Raw genomic sequence first — 22,375 nt, 5'->3', positions numbered from 1 at the left:
AAAAAAACTAATCCGATCAGATAGTTATCGATATCTGATCAATGTGATTTTTTATAAGAATATAATACTTGACGAGTTTTACACATTCAACGATTTTGATTACCAAAAAGAGACCCGTGGTGGGCCCCAACGGGCCAAACATCACCGTCTAATTCAATGTTCGAAAAGAAGGCAAGCATATCCTATATGCTAGTTTGCCCACCGCCCTGTCCTAGCGTACTACCTATTCTTCTCTCCCTTCTTCTATATACTAAATTATATAATTTTTTAATACACATTTTTTTCGTAAAAAGTCAAAAAGTTATCCCAAATAACCATATTTTTTTCCTCAACTTTTTAAGAGTCTAAAAAGTCCAAAAGTGTACTTATTTAGAACATTCCAAACAATCTCTAAATATTTCATCAAATTCAAAATTTCTTAAATCTTTCATCAAATCATTATTCATAGTCGTTGGGGTTACAGGTTATTTGAACCACCGGACGTCCGCCCGTTTGTCCTTCTAGCTAACTACCTCCTTACAAAAAATTGTAAAAAAATGACACTAGTCGATTGTTCTCCTGATCGACCAATGGTTTGATAAAATCCTAAATCACTCCGTTAGAATGCACGATATCAAATCAAGCTTTTTTATTAAATTTAAATAAAATTTGATAAAAAAAATTAAGTAAAGCATTGGAGATGCTTTAAGGTCTCGTTTGTTTTGGGTTATTGGGAGATGATTGAGATTCATAGTGACGTGGGACCTATTAATATCATGTTTGTTTTGAAAGATGGAGAGGGGATTCGTAATCCCCTCTAGACTACGAATCCCATGGTAGAGGGGATTAGGATAAGCTTGTGGGACTTGGTATTAGAAATCAGTCCGCTGGACTATCTTTTTTATTTTTATTTTTATTTTATGTTTTACATGTTGGGCATTTTTTTTTTTTTTGAATATTAATGTGTAATTTTTTATATTTTTTGTTAAGTAAAAATCATTGTTTTATTTGTTTTTGGAATTTTTTTATTTTTATTTTTTACATGTTTGGCATTTTTTTTTGAATATTAACGTTTAATGTTTTTGTATTTTTTTATTTGTTTTATTATTTTATATTTATTTTATATAAAAATAATTTAACAATTCCTACACCAACAACTATTATCAAAATAAATATAATTTTATTTAATCCCCTCATTAATAATCTTCCCTTTATTATGAATTCTGTTCATCCTACCTTTGAAAACAAATGAGATCTACAAATGTGCTAATTGACAGGAACCTTGTGCCACTTTGGCAAGTAATTGCACGTTCGAGCGATGGATCAATGGCGGTCCTCAGTGGGTACATTTTTATACACTAATTTTATTAACAAACTTAACAACTCTAACTTTCTAAAATCTTGACAAAAAGAGTGTTGGTAATTAACTGCCACATTTTTTGTTAGGGGGGATAAAAAATACAAAATAATTAAATACAAAATATTTGGTAGGAAGTAGAAAAATAATTTAATTACAATTATTTATGTACTAGATTTGTACAAAGAGTGTTGTACTTTTATGAATCCAAATACAAAAGGTGTGTTTAATAGGACAGACTGGATAAGAGAGGATTAAAATCTATCGGATTTGAGTTCTGGGATTGTAAATCCTCCGGATTATTTGGTTAGATTAGATATGTATTTGTTTTGTCATGGGGATTAGATGTCTAGAAATGATTATTTTTAGTGAATCTAACGTTTGGTTAGACGGACTGGATAGGATAAATGAACAAAAGACTATTTTACCATTTTTCAATTGTTTACTAAATAATAGTAATATTGAACATATCTTTAATATTTTAATTATTTTTAGCTAGATTAAATAAAAATTTATTGTATTTTATTTTTTACACAATTAAATAAATTTATTTTTAAAAAATTAAATAACTAAAATATCAATAAAAATATATGTTATTTTTTTAATTAAAATGTTAAATAAATTTGTTTTTAAAAATAATAATAATTAAACAATGAAATTAAATAAAACATCTATTAAATTTAAATAAAATATAAACAAAATTTTAAAATAAAACATCAATAAAATATCTATAAAAAATTATTTTAAAAAAATTAAATAAATAAAATATCAATAAAAAATTAAATAAAATTATTTTATTTTTAAATTGAGACATTTAAATTTTATTGAATTTTATTAAATATAATACATAATTAAATAATAGAGGGTCAAAATTGTTATTTTATCACTTAATCCCAATAGTGGATAGTCTCCCAAAAATTGTGTCACACTCCCCCTAGGATACAATAGTCCCCCCATATGGGAGATAAGGAGTCCGGCCGGACTCCATGTCCGGCGAACCTAAAAAAAAAAGATGAATAAGAAGCTATCAATGGATTACAATCCAAATAGTAGATTGTCTCCCCTTAATCCAGCAAATCAAACACGCCCAAAGAGTGTTGGTAATTAACTGCCACAATTTATGTGTTTTACTTTCAACATTTTTTTATTTCTCTCTCTCTCTCTCTTAATATATTTGGATTCTTACTTTCTTCAAATTTTTTTAATTATAATTTTATCTCAATATAAAATTCCAATTATGTTCTTACTTCTAACCATAAACCTACCACCCTCCCACCCCAATCGCTAATTTGAGCTGGTTTGGTCAGGTAGAAAGGCTGTCTAGACCCACCCAAGTTATGTTGAGAATTGTTTAAATTTGACTTATAATTCAATATTATTTCACAAACACAATCCAAATTAGGTTAAATTGACCGAATTGTCTCTTTTTTTCCTTTTTATTTATTTTTTCTTTTTCTTCAAAATAGGTTAATTAACATATTTTTAGTAAAATCATTAATAATATCAAAAAAAAATAATTGATATAATACGAGAGAGAATGAGATGAGAATTGTGAGAATCGAACAACTGATAAACCATAACCATAACGATGGTCTTTGTCATTTCTAAGTGAGAGGGAAACAAAATGAGGTTTTATATTGTGTTATTGCACCCTTACTAGCCAACACGTTCGTATGCTTCTCAACCATATCACTACAAGGCCGGCCCCGGTTATTAGGGGTTTAAAGCAAATTTTTTAAATTGGACCCTTTGTATATCATTAACCCCCCAAAAAAAAAATTTGTTTGAATAAAACAAAAATGATAAAAATTATTTCTATTGCATTACAACTTAACAAAATTTAGTTAACAAATATCTATATATATATATATATATAAAATAGTTTAACTTCAGATAATTGAATCGAATCTTTATTTTTTAACTTATCAATGCTATAATAACTAAAATTAATGGGGGCTAAGGATGAGAATTTTCAACACAACTCAAGCAATATATAAAATTAACAAGTTAGGGTTGACTATTTTTCAACACAAATCCAAGTATGATACGACTCAATAACATGAATTATTAATTACATATTTTAATGTTCACTAAAGGATGCCATGACATTTTCTTAATATTTTATTTAACTTCATCTAACTGAATAAAAAAGTATGTAAAATAATAATTAAGGCTAACATCTTTTTTTCATTTAAGATATGTATTTTTTGGTTACCTATTTTAGAGTCCATCTAGTAAAAAATATATAGTAATAAGGTACAATTTTTTTAATTAGAAAAATGCAATTGAATTAAAATCAAACATTTTATGAAATATGTCATTTAGTAGAAATAAATTTTATAAAATTCAGCTTATGGGAAAAATTTTAATCTCTCCACACACTTGCTAAGTTTTTTTAACTCAAAGTAAAAGTTTTCACATTAAACATCAATCAGACACGAATCAAAATAACACCATACAACAATATGAAAATAAATAAATTGAGCTAATATTGAAATAATTATGAAATAAAACGACATGATACATTCTCCTAATTGGAAGTCCTAAATTTTGTTTAAAATTAGGGGCCCGAGGCGACCGCCTTAATCGCTTCACCTTAGGGCCAGCCCTCCATCACTATCATCATCCCTCTCCCAACTTCGTTCAAATTTCTCTTCACCACCTTTACAATTGCTTTCTCCAAAGCCCAAACCCTTTGCATCAATTAAGAGAGAAAGAAACACTACAAGAAATAACACATTTGCCGACCGAAAAATCGATCGCTAAAAGCTCATTTTTAGTCGACAAAAGTTATCTGCGACCAATTTTTTTGGTTGCTACTTTGGTTGCCAATTCAGGGCCGGCAAAAGTAATTCGTGACCAAATTTTTTGTTGGTCGGGAAAAGTTGGATTTGCCGACTAAATTTTTAGTCGCTAAATATATCATTACTGCGACTAATCTATTTTGTCGGTAAAACACTTTAGTCGCGAAAAGTGATATTTTTCCGACCAAATATGTTGGTTGGCCTCACATTCTACGACCAAACAGATTAGTCGCCAAAAGTCGAGAAATCGCCAACTAACAATTTAGTTTCCAAAAGGTAAGGAATTGCCGACCAATGATTTTAGTCACAAAAGTGTAGAATTTGCCGACCAATTTTTTAGTCACCAAATCTCTTTCTTTTCTTTTTTCTTTTTTGTTGAGAAAAATCAATTTTTTGTTTATAAACATTCAATCCAATATCGAATAAAATTCATTCAACCCAACCACGATTAAGGAACAATAACATTTTAAAAAGAAAAAGCTTAGGAACAATAATTAACAAATTTCCTTTCTTGTAACTTCACTAAATTATCGAACAATAATTGAATTCCATTTAAAATAAAGATGAAAATATGTAACCGTAGTGCAGCACATGGCATATTCAAGTCAAATTGAATTTAGTAAGCATGTCTTCTCAAAAGCTACATTCTCTTTGAAGTCCAACATGACACAAAACTTGAAGCCTTTCACCTTCTTTAATGATTTAACATCTCAACTTGCTTGGCAGCTGATCTAAACTAACACATCAACTTTATGGATAATTGACCCTCCACCCTTGCATGGCCGAATGAAATAGCCACTTGAAAGCATTTTAGCCCTCACAAACTGAGCAGCAGCAGCTGCATTTGGGCCAGCACCAGAACCTGACAGAGATCTCTTATAGACCTTGAAAGATTGATGACAAAAAAGAACAAAGATCAAATTTTTGCATCACCAATTGTCCCAAAAGCATAAGTTTTAGAAAATAGGCGGAATTTTTATTATATCAAACCAGTGAGCGTTTGTACATTATAAAAACTTAAGAGAGGAATTTTATTTTCATTCAAAATAATAAAAAATAAATAAATAAATTTGAAAGGCACCAAAACAGGGGAGCCAAGTAGTTGGTAGTTTTTTCGTAGTATGAATTCATTTGTTCTTTCTTAGTATATGGACTACAAACTCCACTTATGCCAGATTTAGGGCTTCATCTTTTCACAATAGAAATTTGAAACCCAAATAACAGCCATGATGCCTAGAATTAAGGGTACCAAATCTTAAAAGACATAGATGAAGCTCAGTTATGAAATGTGCTATTTACACTCAGGCACCTCTAAAGTTCCCAAAAGCCTAATATAACATCATTAATCTTATTATTTTCACACATAATGATCAAAAAAGTATTCATTCAAACAAACTTAGTATCCATTCACACATATATTAGATAGTTCATAACATGTACTTTGTTCGATCCTAATACCCCAACTTCCTCATTTTCTCCACATTTTGAAGATTTCAAATCCAACATCTTATATTCCTAACCCATGATAGATTCTGAAGCTCATTTTCTAACAATCAACATTCTTATGGAAATTCGAAATCTAGGCACATGCAAGTGGGAAAAGAGCATGATATCCCGGTTAAAGCCCAAAATTTTCGCAATTAAAAAATTCTGAAATCCCACTATTGTAACTTCCATTTACCAACACTAAGGAAACCAAAAACATCAAACCAACCACTATGCACTATTTCATCAATGTTCTTTGAAAGGCACCAGAACAAGCCAAGTAGTTGGTAGTTTTTAAAATAAATCAAATCCAATAAAATTGTGCTCAAATATGATTTGAGCAAACTTAAAGTCTTCAATGTGACTAACCGGCACAAGAATTTTTAGCTTTATCAAATAACCACAAATATTTGCTGCTATCTAAAATCTCCAATCATGAGAAGTTTCAAGAGGGAATGGTTTCATCAAATTAATGAGATGACAAGTAAATTAAGAAATTTCAATACAACCATATTCAAGATAATATGATGTGTGCATTGGAGCATAAAAACAGAACTCAATGTCAGAAGCCTCAAAAAAACACAACCACCCCACAAATTCAACAAGAACAATATTATGGAATTGCAACGCATCAGGGAAACAGAAAAATAGCAGAAACCATGACATTAACACACATTATCTTCCCAAATGCAAAAACAATTCGCGTGCATGACCAGCATTAAAGGCTTAGACAAAACTCTTGGCTCAGCAAACCAGCGAGATGGAACACCTTTCAACACAATTGTATCAGGCTGCTGGTGCCTCCTACCTCTTGAATATCCTACAACCAAATAACACATACATACATCCATTATTACCAGTAGTTCTCGCAAAATTATTAAGCATTTAGAAGAAAAAATATTGAGTTAGACTACGGAATCCATTATTGTAGACAGCAAGACCAGTAAGCATAAAAAATTCACAATAATGGATAGAATCAAGAACAAACCTCGATTACCAAACGCATTAAGCTCTTCACACTCTTTCCTCATTCCATCAAAGTCATCCGATTCTGGAACTGAAGCAATCAATCTAAATTTAGACCTTCAAGATTCAACTCAATCCCGTCGATCTTATCAGCAACCGATCTTCTCTAGTCCAGAAACTTCTTTTTCGAGTTCCTTAACATCATCTTCTCCATCTATACCATGAAGAATTTCCGATCTGGAAAGTTTGCATAGAAACCCTAGGTCGCGGATGAAGAGAGCGCCATGAGCGACAGGATCATCGCGCTTGCGCTTCTTGAGGTCCTTCAATCGGCGAACGACGATGTCGTCTTCGGGAACAGTGAGGGAGAAGGAGGATTTGAGGAAGTTGGTGAGGGAGCGCTTGAGTTGCCTATAACAAGCCCGCGGGGGACCTCGCTACAGCTCGGACTCAACTTTCGCAGTCACGGTTCTAAATCCGAACCGAAGAGTCCAAATCCGGCAAATCGTTTTAAGAAAACAGATTTTTAAAAGAAGTGCCAAACATGGACTGCTTTGCCAGATACAGAGTCGCCACCTAAATATTTTATTTTGGGAAATTTAGGAAACCCTGACTCGGTGCCAAAAGGCCACGTGTCCGTCATCACCAAAGTTGCCTCGGCTCGGGAACTTGGGTACGATTAGGGAAGGTCACTTCGTGAGCACCCCCGCTCGCCCGGTCATAGACCGGCCTCTACTAACCATGATATCAATTTTTGAAAACATTGTGAGTTCTTATTCCGGTTATTAGCCTAGGTTACTATGTGATGCACACAGCATATAAGTATAGACTGGATCGCCCGAATTGGAACAAAACATTTCATGCTTGTTTATTTGAAAGATGATTTGCTACTCGCAAGTAGGCTTAAAATGCAGATTTTACCACCCGCAGGTGGGTTTAGAAAAGATGGTTTTGCCACTATCTAGTGGGCTTAAAACAAACAGTCGATGATTTATTCCAATCTAAACAACTCAACCTTCACCCACAGGCATTCAGGCAGATATATCACATAAGCACATAGCCTCATGGTAAGCATGCTATTCATGGCAGTCTCTCACACGCATGCGAGGATGCTAAAGCATAGAACTTACCGAGTACTCCAAGCCAAAATAGGAACTACATTAGAAATCATGCATGATCCTAAGTATACAAAAATGCTTAATGCAACACATGCAAAATGCAACTATAGTAGGCTCGGCTATTCTAAGATGGCATATGAAATGCTACAACTAACATGTATTCAACTTGGAATTGAAAATACAATGCAGTTAGTATGATGCGCCGAGCCCGGTGCATGCAAAACAGATGAATGATGCAAACATGCTGTCATACTGTATGCTAATTTAAACATGCCCTAATCTAACCATCATAAGCGGATAAATAAAAGGGAGAAAGACGTGGGGTTGGAAGACATACATCACACTCACGCACACTTATTACAGTTGTGCCCTCACTCGGAGGGTCCGAATAAATAATACAGTCCAAATATTACAGTCCCTAAAATAAAAGAATATTACAGTCCAAAATATTACAGAATTCTAATTAATTAATGAATTAACTAGAAAGCAAATAAACTGGCGTGCAAGCCAGGGACTGCCTTGCTTCTGGTGGATGATGCATGTCCAGACTGTCTTGCGCGGAAATCCACCGGAATGCCCCAATTAGCCTCTGTTTACACCTGTTATTTTTTGAAAAGCGTGCCAAGTCCCCGAAAGTTGCTGATTCCTGATTTTGCTGCAACAGAGAGCAAGAAAGGGGCATAGCAATGTATTTGCACAAATATATGCATGTCTCGATCCTCGTGCCACCAATCACGCATACCGAGGCATGATGGCAGAGGAGTCGAAATGCACAACTCAATATAGGATGAATGCACATGAAACTACAGCTAAAACCTAACTCCATCATGGATAATCCGGAGTGTCGGTGACTGGGGAATTGAGACACATTCCGTCACTCGGAGTACGAAACATACCTCGTTTCCCGTGCCCGGGCTAACTCATATTCCGGACACGATGCAATATGCATGATATGCGTGAAATGCAACTAAGATGCAATCCTAACATACACAATGCTATGAAAATGAGATGTCTCGAAATGCGTGCACACGGGCACGCAAACCGAGAAAATGACAGAATGCTCTGAAAATGAGGTGCCTCGAAATATGTGCACGCGGGCACACAAATCGAGGTGATGATAGGTGTCTCGAAATACGTGCACGCGGGCATGCAAACCGAGGCGATGATAGGTGTCTCGAAATACGTGCACGCGGGCACGCAAATCGAGGCGATGATAGGTGTCTCGAAATACGTGCACGCGGGCACGCAAACCGAGGCGATGATAGGTGTCTCGAAATAGGTGCACGCGGGCACGTAAACCGAGGCGATGATAGGTGTCTCGAAATAGGTGCACGCGGGCACGCAAACCGAGGCGATGATATGTGTCTCGAAATATGTGCACGCGGGCACGCAAACCGAGGCGATGATATGTGTCTCGAAATGCGTGCACGCGGGCACGCAAACCGAGGCGATGGCGGAATGCAACGTAATGACATGGAAATGACAAATGGACTTATACTAACATGAGAGGGCCTCAGCCACACTCACATAGGATGCCGGCGGATAAAAAAGGAGGGCCTCGAAATGCGTGCACGCGGGCACGCAAACCGAGGCAATGATAAAATGTGATGAAATGACATGGAAAATGCAACATGGACTTATACTAACATGAGAGGGCCTCAGCCACACTCACATAAGACGCCGATGGCAGAAAACGAAGTGCCTCGAAATGCGTGCACACGGGCACGCAAACCGAGGCGACGCTAAAAGCGATGCGAATGACATGGAAAATGCAACATGGACTTATACTAACACGAGAGGGCCTCGGCCACACTCACATAAGATGCCGATGACAGAAAATGAAGTGCCTCGAAATGCGTGCACACGGGCACGCAAACCGAGGCGACGCTAAAAGCGATGCGAATGACATGGAAAATGCAACATGGACTTATACTAACATGAGAGGGCCTCGGCCACACTCACATAAGATGCCGATGGCAGAAAATGAAGTGCCTCGAAATGCGTGCACATGGGCACACAAACCGAGGTGATGCAAAAATATGATGAAATGACATGGAAATGACAAATGGGCTTATACCAACATGAGTGAGCCTCAGCCACACTCACATAGGATGCCGTCGGATAAAAAAGAAGTGCCTCGAAATGCGTGCACACGGGCACGCAAACCGAGGCAATGCTAGAATATGATGAAATGACATGGAAATGACAAGTGGGCTTATACCAACATGAGTGAACCTCAGCCACACTCACATCGGATGCCGACGGATAAAAATGAGGTGTCTCGAAATGCGTGCAGACGGGCACGCAAACCGAGGCAATGCTAAAATGTGATGAAATGACATGGAAATGACAAGTGGGCTTATACCAACATGAGTGAACCTCAGCCACACTCACATCGGATGCTGATTGCAGAAAATGAAGTGCCTCGAAATGTGTGCACATGGGCACGCAAACCGAGGCGATGCAAAAATATGATGAAATGACATGGAAATGACAAATGGGCTTATACCAACATGCGTGAGCATCAGCCACACTCACATAGGATGCCGTCGGATAAAAAAGAAGTGCCTCGAAATGCGTGCACACGGGCACGCAAACCGAGGCAATGCTAGAATGTGATGAAATGACATGGAAATGACAAGTGGGCTTATACCAACATGAGTGAACCTCAGCCACACTCACATCGGATGCCGATGACAGAAAATGAAGTGCCTCGAAATGCGTGTACACGGGCACGCAAACCGAGGCGATGCAAAAATATGATGAAATGACATGGAAATGACAAATGGGCTTGTACCAACATGAGTGAGCCTCAGCCACACTCACATAGGATGCCGTCGGATAAAAAAGAAGTGCCTCGAAGTGCGTGCACACGGGCACGCAAACCGAAGCAATGCTAGAATGTGATGAAATGACATGGAAATGACAAATGGGCTTATACCAACATGAGTGAGCCTCAGCCACACTCACATCAGATGCCGTCGGATAAAAATGGAGTGCCTCGAAATGCGTGCATACGGGCACGCAAACCGAGGTGATGCTAAAATGACATGGAAATGACAAATGGGCTTATACCAACATGAGTGAGCCTCAGCCACACTCACATCGGATGCCGTCGGATAAAAATGGAGTGCCTCGAAATGCGTGCACACGGCCACGCAAATCGAGGCGATGCTAAAATGACGTGGAAAATAGCAAAAATGATATGCAAGCATACTAACAGAATTTCAGCAACAAAATATGGGGAAAAACAGTCCCGAAATGTAGCGAAATGATACCAGATGCATGAAATTGTCCTGAAATGCAACATTAGGCACCCGAAATGGCCTATAGCCATGCTAAACATGCACAACATGGACATGCAATGCAAAGACAGAAGCTAGACAGCCCCAAAATAAGCACTTTTCCAGTTATAAACATGGCCAAACAGCAAATATAGGTATGGCAAAAATAGCATACAAGAATAGGGGCCAAGATAGGGGTAATGAAGCAAGTGGTATAAGCTAAACCCAAACTGAAAAATTTCCTTCTACAACAATGAAGATGGACCAAAAATATGAACATTTACAGTATATGGCAGCCTCAAAATCAGTATACAAATATGCTAAAAATGGGATGCAAAACAAGGCCCAAAAGGTGCTATAACATGAAGTATATAAAATAATCACCAAACAGAAAAAAAGTGTGAATGAAACATGAAGTATAGGCCAAAATAAGGCCACTTTCAGTTCGGACCAAGGTCCAAAAACAGAAACCAAGAGGGCTATCAACTTATGCAAAAATGGGGCCAAATAGGGGATTGAACTACAAGTGATACATGGAGACACCAAACAATGTTGAGCCCTTCTCCAATGTTGAAGAGGGGCTCAAAATAAGCCCTAAATCAGTTTACCACATGCTCGAAAATAAATTTCTCATGGGTCAAAAATAGCATGCAATACTATGACATACAAGGTGGTCAATGAAGCAAGTGTATCATGGAGGGCTCAAACAGGGTTGAGCCCTTAATGAGAAGTGAAGATGAGCTCAAAATATGGCCCTTTTCAGTTAGGGCCGGAGCTTGAAACAAGAAGGAAGTGAAGCTTAGAAGTGGATCAAGAAAAAGGGTCAAAAGGGTAAAAGTGTAACTTACCCTTGAAGATTCGAATTTTTGTTGCTTCTTGGATGGATTTGCAGCTTCTTTAGCCTTCAAGAATCCCTCCTTGCTGCTGGAAATGAGATGGTGTTGGTAGAGCTTGGTGGTGTAGAAGGAATGAAGGTTATGGACTTAGGGTTTTTTTGAAGAATTGAAGAAGAAGAAGATGGAGGTGGCTATGGAGCTTTTAAGAAAAGTTTTTCTAACCCCAACAAAGAACAAGGTTTGCTTGCTATATAGGCCAAAGAAGGGGTGTAAAGGTGGGGGAAAAGGAGGGTAAAACTCCCCCACAAAATATCCCCCGGACACAGAAAATATCTGGGGGATATTGCCCCACAGCTGTAAAGTGCACAGTGCAAGGAACACGGCCGGCCTATCACTTTTTCTGCAGGTGGCCGGCCAGCCACACCCCCTAGCCGGCCAGCCACCTCCCCTAGCCGGCCAGCTAGGGGTCAAAAGGGTCAAGTTGAATTAATGGCCGGCCACCACTTTTTAGTGGCCTCCCATGTGTGTACATCACAAATATGTAGTTTGGGTTTGAAGAAAATGGCTCCAAGGTGTTCAACATTAGCCCGGAAGGAGGGGTTCAAAAGGGTCAAATTGAATTAATGGCCGGCCACCACTTTTTAGTGGCCTCCCATGTGTGTACATCACAAATATGTGGTTCAAAGTTCAAGAAAGTGGGCCCAATGTGTTCAACATTGGCCCGGAAGAGGAGGGGCAAAAATGGAAATAACAATTAATGGCCGGCCATGACTTTTTTGGGTCCTCCAAGGTGTGTAGAGCACAGTTATGTGGTTGAAAGTTGGCAACACTACCCCTAGGGTGTTCAACATTAGCCCGGAAGTTGGAAAAACGGGCGCCGGGAGGCTCCGGAGGAGAGATAACTGGTTGCTGCAACAATTACTAGCCTCCCACCCTCCAGTGACCTTCCTGGTGATAAAACAGAGGTACCTGCCAAAAATGAACGAAAATCGATGCAAAACGAATGTTCGGGGGCCAAAACACGCAGTTCGGGGCCCCGGAAACTGCCCGTTAAACACCGAAAGTGGCGTTCGGCCACGAAGTGGGTTTCTCAGACCCCAGTGTCCCTCAAAAGGGAGAAAATAAGATGTATGCCAAAAATCAGAGCAAACGGAGATGGTTAGGCGGTCCCGAACCGAGGCACACGGCCTGACGGCTCCGAAAACCGGGAACCGGACTCCGAAATGGGCAAAATGGCCTACGGCCACCAAATGTAGCCTACGGACATTGAGAGATGGTCTACGGGACCTCTCCCTCCCCTTAGGAAAAGAAACAGAGAAAACCGAGTCTGGTTCGCAAACCGAGGCAAGGCACCGAAGAAGGTCCGGAAGTCCGGAGGCGGGGCTCGCAGCCGCGACTCTGAAACTTCTGAACGAGCACATTATGCAATATCACCAAGTGCTCAATCGGTGACGTCTGAGTCTCAAGGTCGGTCAAAAATGGGGTGTCTACAGTTGCCCCTCTTTGACAGAACTCGGAAGTCACAAGTGACGGGAGTGAATGTCAAAGCCCAGAGACGACCCATTTTTGACAAGGCCGAAGACTTAGACAAACATACAAGATAAACAGAAATGTGACCGCAGGCAGGGGGCAAAATGCGAAATGATATGCAGGGAGATTTTGATAATTGGACTTATACGCTACGCGAAGCCGGTTTGATAATTGGACTTATACGCTACGCGAAGCCGATTTGAAGAGTGGACTTATACGCTACGCGAAGCCGATTTGAAGAGTGGACTTATACGCTACGCGAAGCCGATTTGAAAGTTGGACTTATACGCCACGCGAAGCCGGTTTGAAGAGTGGACTTATACGCTACGCGAAGCCGGTTTTGAAAATTGAGGATTCATGCATGCAATGCACTGTAATGTAATAACTAAAATGCAATGTAATAGCTAAGAGGTAAAGGTACCTCACAGGGGCATTGGCAATGACTTACCTCATGCTGCTGGGGATCTTTCGCTCCTTCTTGGTTGAACTGTAGGTATTACTTTTCTCCCTGACTATGGTCGCAGCTTTCCCTATTCTCCAACAGGGTGACAGACTAGGTTGGATCAGTATCCAGAATTGAGGCGCATACAGATGCTATCTCAATCTATGGGGCTGCCATACAGATTTCAAGCCGAGGATATACCCCTGGGTATTTAAACCAGACTTTAGTCTCGGAAATCCCGAACCTTTGCGTTCTAGGCATAAGCCATTCGAACTCTAGTTTCCACCGTCGCAGTTGGTCTCCTAGGAACTCACTGCAAACACAGGCAGGTGGCTATACCGGATCACCGGAAGTCGTTCGGGCACGACAAACACCAAAGGAATTACACCTTTAGAGGATTTAAGGTCTCCTAGACCGGGGAGTGCACAAGACAGTGCGATGCAGAGTGAATGCACAAAACAGTGCTAAACAGATGCACAAAATAGTGCGATGCTAAAGGTGTACAAAACAGTACAAGCAAGGTGAATGCACAAAACAGGGCGATACAAATAAGGTGCGCAAGATAGCGCGATACAATGCACTAACAAGTACAGGTGAGATGCGCAAGATAGCGCGATGGAATGCATGCAAAATGCAAGTAAGGTGCACAAAACAGTGCAATGCGCAAGAAAGCGCGAGTGATTCTGAAATGCACTAAACAGTGCGAGTGATGTGCGAAATGTAAACTACATGAAACAGCGCAATGCGCAAAATAGCACGAATGATAAACTGCACAAAACAGTGCGATGCGCAAAACAGCGCGAGTGATTTTGAAATGCACTAGACAGTGCGATACGCTAAACAACGCGATTGAATGCACTAACAGTGCGATACGCTAAACAGCGCGATTGAAATGCACTAAACAGTGCGATACGCTAAACAGCGCGATTGATATGCACTTAACAGCGCGATTGATTTTGAAATGCACTAGACAGTGCGATACGCTAAACAGCGCGATTGAAATGCACTAAACAGTGCGATACGCTAAACAGCGCGATTGATTTTGAAATGCACTAGACAGTGCGATACGCTAAACAGCGCGATTGAAATGCACTAACAGTGCGATACGCTAAACAGCGCGATTGAAATGCACTAAACAGTGCAATACGCTAAACAGCGCGATTGATATGCACTTAACAGCGCGATTGATTTTGAAATGCACTAGACAGTGCGATACGCTAAACAGCGCGATTGAAATGCACTAAACAGTGCGATACGCTAAACAGCGCGATTGATTTTGAAATGCACAAGACAGTGCTAGTGAGATACAAAGTGTAAGTGCACAAGATAGTGCGAGTGAATGCATGTTCTATGCAAATGAGGTGCATTTTCTATGCAAGTATGGAAGAGTGCATTTTCTATGCAAAAGATATGAGCATTTTCTATGCAAGAAACAGGAGCATATTCTATGCAATATTGAAAGCAAATTCTATGCAAAATCGAAAGCAAGCATATTCAATGCATGAATCATAACGATGTGCGGCAGGCATGTCACAGAAGTGTATATGAAAGTGCACATTCTATGTAGTTGAGAAGTATCAAATATGTACTCTGGTGCCTCTGATTTACCTCTTAGAGGACTTTGCAACACACTCAGCTCAAAAAGGGGCACACCCTGTTCATATTGGCGAGAGATAACATCTGCTGCTGCTGCTTTAATTGCCGTTCTGACTTGAAGCATGCTTAAGCTTGGAGTAGAGGCACGCTCATTCTTCAGGGCACTGGCAAGGCCTGAAGAGGTACATATGGAATGCAATCTCAGAATTTTCTGAAGGTGAAACACACTCAGATGCTCAAAATTTTCCCTATTTTCTTTTGCTTCGTAGTCCGGAACTTATATAGCTTCAGATAGGTCCTTGCTTTACCGCTCACACTTATCGGGGGTGGACCCTGCAGTTTTATGAAAGAATGAATCTTGTTTTGCACAGATGTGGAGAACGGCACGGCACTCGGAGCGCAAAACGATTTTATTTTGAAATTGATAAATGAGCTCTCGACCGGGTATCGAGCCTACGACTGAACACAGCAAGACAACTCAACACGGAAATAAAAGGCACACAACCTAGACACATCGGGTAACACTCGAAACGACTCAAAACGAGAATCGAGATAAAACAAAAAGACACGACGCTCAAATGTGCACAGGGAGCCTGTTTCACCGGGTAGTGTTTCCCACCCTTTCTTATTTGTGGTTCTCATATCACTCGGCCCTCAAGCTCTGTTTTTTCTGAAAAAAAGCCCCTTTCTCACTTTTTCTCTCATCGTACATCTCTCTATTTTTCAATCTCTCATTTTTCATCCCTCCCCTGGGTGGTTGATGGATAAACAGCAAATTGTGGGCTCGTGCCCTTAGCATTCTGCTAGATTCTTCTTCTTGTTCACAACAGTGAGTTTCTCCCACAGAGGGGTTATGATCAGATCTGTCCAGATAAGGGAGTGGAATGTCTTGTCCCATTCCAGTTCGTGCTTCGCACTTAGCTTGATACCTCGTTGCTTGGAGGATGAGAGAGCTTTCAGCCCTTTGTTGTTAACTTCAGTTGTCCCCCCTTTTTTTTTGGCGGGTAGAGTGGCCTTTCTGGCAAGTATGTTTGGCAATGGGGAAAAGACAGGAAGCCTGACTCAACTGTGCCCGTAGTTCATCATTTTGACCATTTTTTAGTTTTAGTTTTCTCCTAAAAAAAATTTTGACCAAAATGAGAGTTAGATTAACATACTTGTTCAATTTTTTGATTTAAAATCATGCAAGTTAGGCAGTGAGCACTGAGAGTTTTCCTTTTTTGGGTCCAAGAAATGGTCCAGTTTTGAAAATGGAATACTTTTCGAGAAGATTAGTCAACCTCAGTAAAAATTTTCAAAAACTATTTTCGCAAACGACCACTGCTTAACGAGCACGGAACCTACTCTTGAGATGCGCAACCTCGGATCCATGGCAATGGAAAATTGCCCCTTGTCTGAAGGACACTGCATGGCAACGGAATGTTGCCCCTTGTTTGAAATGACACTGCGACGTTCTGAATGGCAACGGAAAGTTGCCCCTTGTTTGGATAGCACCGCAGCGCATTGAATGGCAACGGAAAGTTGCCCCTTGTCTGAATGGCACCGTAGTGTATTGTAGTCAGTCCTCAAAGCGACGAACGCAACCAGACTCTCAGATATAGAGAAGGCAAAGATTATCAGAACCATTACATGGACATGATTGAGTTTGAAGTGTTTTACGGCTGGACTTCAGAATGAAGTTGCCTACGTATCCCAAAGATGGGAATCAAGCCTCACGTAGTTCGGGGTTAAGGTACACTCGGGTATTAACCTCTCCTTTTTAGGCTCTAACTTTTGCCAAGGCGCCCGTTACGGGTTTTCGACCTTGCGAGCTTTGTTCTTCTTTTCTTTTCAATTCTTTTCATTTCTTTTTCCTTTTTTGATTTTTTTTCGTTCTTTTCTTTGCATCTTTCTTTTTTGTTCTCTTTTTTTCCTTTTTGCATTTTTTTGCTTCTTCTTTTTTTGTATTTTTTTCCTCTTGCTCTAACTTTTGCCTGGGTCGCCCTTCCGGGTTTTCGGCCCAGCGAGCCTCTCAAGGGTAAAAGTATAACAAGTCCGTGCCAAATGGTTTTGAGATCCTGGAGTCATCTGAATCCAGGAGAATGGCTGCTGCTTTGCTTTGCAAGCTTCTTCTGATGAGATCTGATCTTCTTGACCTGACTTTGGTGCCTCTTGTTCGAGGGCTGCTTCAAATCTAGCCACACAGGCCTCACATCGTAGTTGACCGTCGAACCTTCTGATTTCAAGTTCAAGGTTTGGAAGCGAAGGGGTTGAGTCTCAAGGCTGAGAGCGATCCTAGGCTGCACAATCTCAAGAGCGATTCCACACAGGTCTTCGCAAGACCGCGCAAAACATTTTGTTTTTGAAAGTTTTTAAGAAAGCGACAAATCGCTCGCGCTGAAGGTAGTGTGAAACCAGTCTGGATCAAGCCAGGGTCCTTCTCAGTACTCACGCTAACAAGCATGATTTCATTCATTAAGGGCTTAGCATGCCTCTCTTTCTCTCAAATGATCAAAGTTTTGCAAATCCCGAGGAATTCCTTCCTCTTCGTTTTCACCGCAGTGTTCAAAAAAAAAGTTTTGAAAAACTTAGGTCGATACAATGATTTTGGGGTGCAGAAGAGTAGGCGAAAAGTACTGCCATTTCATTCAAACTTTCTGGCACAACTGGCGCAAGGCAGAAGCAAACACAAGAGTGTGAAAATCACTGCTGTTTCATTCAAATCTTTTGGTACCATTGGCTCCCCGGCAGAAACAGACTCAAAAGAAAACAAAAGGACAAACACAAAACAAAATAGTGATATCCGAAGTAACACCCCCGGAATCACCCGACTCTAACAAAACAGGACTGACTCGATACAACAAGACAGACACTTAATCAAAAAGACCGACTCAAAACAAAGAGACAGACTCAAAACAAAACAACAAGGCTAACCCAATACCCAAGTCAGAAAGCACAAAAGTTAGCATTCGCAAATGCTCAAAGCAGTGCATGCCATCCACCATATCTAGAGTAAACTGAGCGCTTCTCGCAGGTGGTTCGTCCCCCCAATCATATCACATTATCCCCCAAGTTCACTGATCAAGTGCCGATAAATTTTGCAGGACCTGGTGCGGGGATGACTCCATTGTCAAATAGATCCTGTACTTCATGGCGAAGACGGAAGCAGGCGTTGGTAGTATGGCCAGTTTGTTGATGGTACGCGCAGTACTGGGTAGTATCATGTGTAGCCGGAAGAGGGTTCGGGAGAGGCCGAGGCTCAAGGGGTTTGAGATGGCCTTGTCCAACAAGGATTTGGAGCGCTTTGGACAAAGGCATATAGAGGGCATGGAAGACCCTCCGACCTCGAGGTTGGTACTTCAAGGCTTGTGGATTTTTGCTAGACGCACCAGCAAAGGGATTGGCCGATGCTGGCCTGGTTTGCCGATCTCTTCCGAGTGGAGGATTAGAGATAGCAGGATCGTCTCTGGTATGACAGCCCTTTTCCCGATGTTCCCTTTGATTCAGACTGCCCCCAACCTGAGTAGCGAAAGTGTCATCCACAGCTTTTGCAACAACTGCGAGGACTTGCTCTTTGTTCAGTCCCTCGGCTTTCAAAGCCTCAATAGCCAACAGAAGATGTTCATTGGGATCCATGTCCGCCGCTATCTTGTTCCTCCCACTCACCGCCATTCCGCCAAGGGATTGGCTTTCCTCAAATGCAGCCCGTCCCAACATCGGGGAGTCTCTTGACATGAAGTTCCCGGTATGTGGTGTGGTCGATGATGGAGCCAATGTCCCGGAGGCCAGATCCGTCACAGTTTTTTGAAGATCTTTAATCATTCCCATCAACTCAGAAGTAGTGGGTTCACGGGTTTGAGATGGTTGAGGTTCAGGTGCACCCATCGTGCATAAGTCCATGCTTTCTGGGATAAACACCTCAGGCTTGGGTAGATAGGCCGGGGTGATGTATATGCTGGGGTCAAAGGTGGATGACAGTATGTGGATGTGATTGAGGTAGGCAGGAGATGTTTGGTCATTGGGGTCTGAAGGTGGAGCTATCGTCCGGTTGTCAATGAGATTTTGGACCTCATGACGAAGGCGGTAGCAACGGTCGGTGCCATGACCGCGCTGCTGATGGTACACACAGTACTTGGCGGGGTTATGTCTGGCTGGGAGTGGATTGGGAAGAGGTTGAGGATCGAGGGGTTTGAGATGTCCTTTTTCCATCAAGGCTTTTAGTGTGCTAGTCAGGCTCATATAGAGGGGGGTGAAAGTTCTACCCTGAGCTCGGGCTGGGCCAGCTGTTTGTGGGCTTGGTTTGGCAAAAGGGTCGGCTGTGGCGACTGTATTGATTTCGGTGGGTTTGGGAATAGCGCTACTACCAGCGTTGGTACTCCTTGAAATCACCTTCCTTGTCAGTTCCCTTGTCCTGGGAATGATCCCGCTGTTGAACGCATTCTCGACTTGAACCCCCAGTTCATGCAAATTTTTGAAAGTGAATAGTGGAGCAACTATCAACTTTTGCAACATATCATGCTCGAGGTTTCGGACCATCATCTGCACTTGATCCTTCTCAGAAGGGCGACGATCTGTCATTTGTGCTGCCTTTGCTCTCCACCTTGCAACGAATTCCACAAAAGGCTCTGTTGGGTTCTGGCGGGTTGCTTCAAGCTCTTGGATGGTCATTTCAACTTGGGTATTGTAGGAATACTGATCGATAAAGGCCTCAGCCAGTTCTTCCCAGTTTTGCTTCACTGTATCCTCCAATTTGGTATACCAAGTGGCTGCCACACCCGACAGGGTTCTTCCATACAAAGAGAGTTTCTGTGGCTTAGTCAGACCCATCGGCTTCAGGACATCTAAGAAGAGTCGGATATGTACCATTGGATCTCCAGACCCGTCGAAACGGTCGATATATGGCATTTTGAATCTGTCTGGGAGCCGGATGGCAGCCTCGGTGTGCCCATCCTCAATGCCAGGAATGGAGTTAAGGCCCTGTGCCCTTTTGAATTGCTTCTCAAGGTTTGCAATTTTCACTGCAGTCAGATTGAACTCATCAACATGAAAGGGTTGAGTTCTCTCATTAGGCTGCACCAGGGGTCTGAGCACTTGAGCTTGAGCCAACCCTTCTTGAGGATTCAGACACTGCAAATCTTCAACTGGCGGGATTGGGTCAAAGTTCGGCTGTGGTCCCAAAGCTGGATGTGAGGCAGATGCCCTAGATGGGTGCTGCGTTTCAATACTGGTCTCAGCTTGCATGGCAGTTCCCCGATTCAGCGCTGCTGTCACGGCCGCAAATTCTTCCGAAGCTTGTGCCATCACGGTCTGCTGAGTCCGAACAAAGGTGATGTGGCTGGCGACTGACGGATTAGATGAACAGATGAGCCCTGACCGGCTTTTCTTTACCTTGCCTCAGCGAAAGAACACTGGTTGCCCTTAAATTGAATTTCTGACCTAACAAAGTCTATCAGCACAAGTTCGATGAACCTCGGGGGATATCGGAGCCTTCTGAAGCTATGGTTCCCAGACTACCCTAGCAAAAGAGAAAACAGACAGCATCTCAGCCTGATTCCACCTGAATAGATATGAGCCTATTTGAATGAGTATGCTCTCTACTGAATTCTGCCCCAAAATTCTGCCCTAAACTGAGTCTGATACCCACGGGTAAAGCTGACTCCCAAATACTGATAGTAATGCCCGCAGGCCTGATGCCAAAATTCGCAAACTGGTGCCCGCAGGCTTGACGCCCAAACTCATACACTGATACATGCATTCCTGTAGAGACGCACTCTAAAGCACATAACACATAAGTGAGAGCCAAAACACCCCTATGTTAGGGTAAGGTTTCCCTGTCCTATTTTGTCAGGAGCTAGGGTTTCATTACGCACACAGCAGCTTCAAACAACCTATAAACGGGTATGCAACCTGTCCTAGTTTGGAATGGTCACTATGGATCCGAATATGCACTAGGTCGAATGGTCAAAGAGGGTGCCCCGGTAAAACCGGGGTTTGTGTTCCCATACTGGCAGAGCCCACAACCGGTCAGCCTTATGGTCATGCCTTGACAAGACAAGCCTCCGGCAAACCGTTCAGGAATAGCAGATGGCAAACACGGTGTCCTAGGCGCACCAATGCAAATGCAATGCAAAGAAACACACAAGTGTAGTCAAAAAGACAGATATCATGAGTTCGAGTCAAGCTCTCTAAATCCCCAGTAGAGTCGCCAGAAACCGTAACAAGCCCGCGGGGGACCTCGCTACAGCTCGGACTCGACTTTCGCAGTCACGGTTCTAAATCTGAACCAAAGAGTCCAAATCCGGCAAATCGTTTTAAGAAAACAGATTTTTGAAAGAAGTGCCAAACATGGACTGCTTTGCCAGATACAGAGTCGCCACCTAAATATTTTATTTTGGGAAATTTAGGAAACCCTGACTCGGTGCCAAAAGGCCACGTGTCCGTCATCACCAAAGTTGCCTCGGCTCGGGAACTTGGGTACGATTAGGGAAGGTCACTTCGTGAGCACCCCCCGCTCGCCCGGTCATAGACCGGCCTCTACTAACCATGATATCAATTTTTGAAAACATTGTGAGTTCTTATTCCGGTTATTAGCCTAGGTTACTATGTGATGCACACAGCATATAAGTATAGACTGGATCGCCCGAATTGGAACAAAACATTTCATGCTTGTTTATTTGAAAGATGATTTGCTACTCGCAAGTAGGCTTAAAATGCAGATTTTACCACCCGCAGGTGGGTTTAGAAAAGATGGTTTTGCCACTATCTAGTGGGCTTAAAACAAACAGTCGATGATTTATTCCAATCTAAACAACTCAACCTTCACCCACAGGCATTCAGGCAGATATATCACATAAGCACATAACCTCATGGTAAGCATGCTATTCATGGCAGTCTCTCACACGCATGCGAGGATGCTAAAGCATAGAACTTACCGAGTACTCCAAGCCAAAATAGGAACTACATTAGAAATCATGCATGATCCTAAGTATACAAAAATGC

At 41.3% G+C, this 22,375-nt stretch overlaps 1 pseudogene; it reads right to left on the bottom strand.

The window, feature by feature from the left end:
• Positions 1-4,871: 4,871 nt before the first annotated feature.
• LOC114266099 (uncharacterized) overlaps positions 4,872-22,375 on the bottom strand; it is a 65,772-nt pseudogene continuing 48,268 nt past the window's right edge.

Source organism: Camellia sinensis, chromosome 9 (assembly GCF_055761805.1).
Source record: "Camellia sinensis isolate YWXY chromosome 9, ASM5576180v1, whole genome shotgun sequence".
In the NCBI taxonomy this organism is placed as follows: domain Eukaryota; kingdom Viridiplantae; phylum Streptophyta; class Magnoliopsida; order Ericales; family Theaceae; genus Camellia; species Camellia sinensis.
Note: the sequence above shows the minus strand (reverse complement) of the source record. Positions and strands in the feature narration are given on the sequence as shown.